The sequence below is a fragment of the Megascapheus bottae genome, chromosome 12 (assembly GCF_031878675.1).
Source record: "Megascapheus bottae isolate mThoBot1 chromosome 12, mThoBot2.hap1, whole genome shotgun sequence".
Lineage (NCBI taxonomy): Eukaryota > Metazoa > Chordata > Mammalia > Rodentia > Geomyidae > Megascapheus > Megascapheus bottae.
In genome coordinates, this window is record NC_143520.1 from 9,826,643 (window position 1) to 9,828,976 (window position 2,334).

The window sequence follows — 2,334 nt, forward strand, 5'->3', positions numbered from 1 at the left end:
GGTACATACAACTGGACTTAGGAATGCAAATAAGTATCAAGATCTCAGCTTGTCCCTTGTTTCCTGATTTCATCAGATTGCTTCTTGTCCCTTGGTCTCTTGGCTGGTGAGACAGCTTCCTTCACACTTGGCACTGAAGATAGAGACCAATGTCTTCTACTGGGTGACCTTAACTAAAGCCTCCATTCCCCCTCCTCCAGTGGCAGGATTTAATTGGCTTTGCTCACATGGAATAGCCTTGCCCTGGAGCCAATCCCCGCCCAGCTGCAGTGCTGACTTTCAGAATCATCTTTCTGTCTTTTCATTCCACCTGTTATAGCCAGAATACCCAAACCAGACCTTGTGCCTGTGGTCTCTCTTGACTGTAGTTCACACCATACTCCACAGGCTCCTCTCCCCAGAAAGTCCCTTTGTCACAACACAGATCTCGAAAGCCTTCCAAGATGCACGTCCACTCATACGTGGCACTCTGGAATCTCCACACCTTGCCCCATCTGCCCACCAGCCCCCTCCCTCACAGGATCTCTTCTCCACAGGACAGTCCCTCCCTATGAAACTACAATATTCTTGCCCCTGTGCCCTCAGTTTTCTTAAGCTAAAAATCTATGTTTGCCTGTTTCTGACCTGACCCATCAGGAAGACATCCTCCCTCAGCCCAGGCTTCTCAGGAAGCCTCTCCTTCCACAGGCCAGAGAAGGAAGATCTTCAACTCAGATCTCTGCCAGTTCCCCAGGCTAAATACAATAATTCTAGAAGGTTCCTTACTGAAAAAGGATCTGGAGCACGTAAACAATCCCATCCCGGAGGAGGCCTAGGATGAAGAACTACGGAGACCTCGAGTCCAGACGAGGGTAGCTCAGACAATTTTACCTGAATTTCCTTTCAGAGTATGAAACAAAAACAGGTCGGGAAGGACATCTGACAAAAGAAAGAGAATGCATCACTAACAATTCTTCATTTGAGTTAGCCAACTTAACCGAGGGAGGCTTTGATGGGTTTAAGTACCCCTTTGAAACATTTTCTTCTGCTATAATAATCCATTCTATTGTGCTATAAAGTAATTATAATCACCATCCAGTGTCCCAAGTCAGAGCTGAAGAAAAGAAATATTGAGAGCAAGAACTATCAGAAATATCTTCCATGCTGGCTTCCTGCTTTTTAAGAACTAAAAGGAGTTGGTGACACCGGCTGGATGTTGCCGGACCATCTGGAAGGCCTGCGTGCAGAGCCGCTGATCGACCAGGAAAAGTGGGAATTCTTGAGGCCACCTGCACCTTCTGACTGGGAAAAGGACGGTGGACATCTTGAAAGGCGTGCTTACAGAATGCACTCTTGCCATGAAGCCGCTCTTCCTGCACTTGGATGAATCTAATGCACTAGGGAAGAAGTGCATTATTCTAGACACCAATGCTCATGTCTCTGTAATAGCAGAGTCCGTCAAAGTCTTCTAGAAGCAAGTAGGTGAATGAATGGCCCAAAATGCTTTTGCTCTTACTCAGAAGTGAAAATACTAATTATATGCAGCAATGTGAAAGACCATCCCTCTTTCAAATCATGTATCAGTTAAACCTAGCAGACTTTAGCAGAAAGACTGTGGGATCGTTTGTTCAAACAAAAGCCCCTGAACTGATTGTGTTGTACTTTAAAATTAAAAAACAAAACAAAATTTTAGCAGTGGGCTGTTCTTTTAGTTAGAAAGAAATGTGTTTCTAAAGAAAAAAGGAAAGCAACTTGAGCAAAGCACTTCGCAATACTTATAATTTGATTGCTCTGGAAAGATGTGGCCTAGCCTAGTGATTTAAGACAAGAGGTACATGGGGTCTCATGAGACCCCCATGAGAAGGACATGTCTCCCTGAAAAGAAATCAGTGATGGAGGAAAGCAGAAGAAAAAGGGAGGATCACTTTTCCTGCAGGGACTGAAACTCAGGTTCAACATGGTGGGGTGTCCTGTGACTGTCATTCAGACCAGGGGTCTGTCTGTGCATGTACAGGAAAGAGTATGGAATCACACAGCCCGTGAACCTCCTTAGATGAACCTCAGGCTGCCTGTTGCTAAGGGAAAGCAGGTGTCAGAGCCACACTTCTAGGCGCTGACCCTTTCCTATTATGGCTAAGTCCCCCTGCCTAGAGATCTCTTGTCCCCCACTCTCCTTGTAAATCAAGGAGGTAGGGATATCCATTCTGGGTGTCCAGTGAGCAGCCATGCACCTAAGGAAAATGTCAGTCTCTCTCAGTCACATCAGTGAGTCTGAAGTGATTAGAAGAGATGTTTGTTCTCCAAACATCCTCCGTGCTACCAGGGCTCCAGGGCCCCACACAATCACTTGCTGCC

General features: G+C 46.0%; 1 pseudogene; it reads left to right on the forward strand.

The window, feature by feature from the left end:
- Positions 1-1,192: 1,192 nt before the first annotated feature.
- LOC150056197 (general transcription factor IIH subunit 5 pseudogene) lies at positions 1,193-1,505 on the forward strand (annotated as a pseudogene).
- Positions 1,506-2,334: the final 829 nt, after the last annotated feature.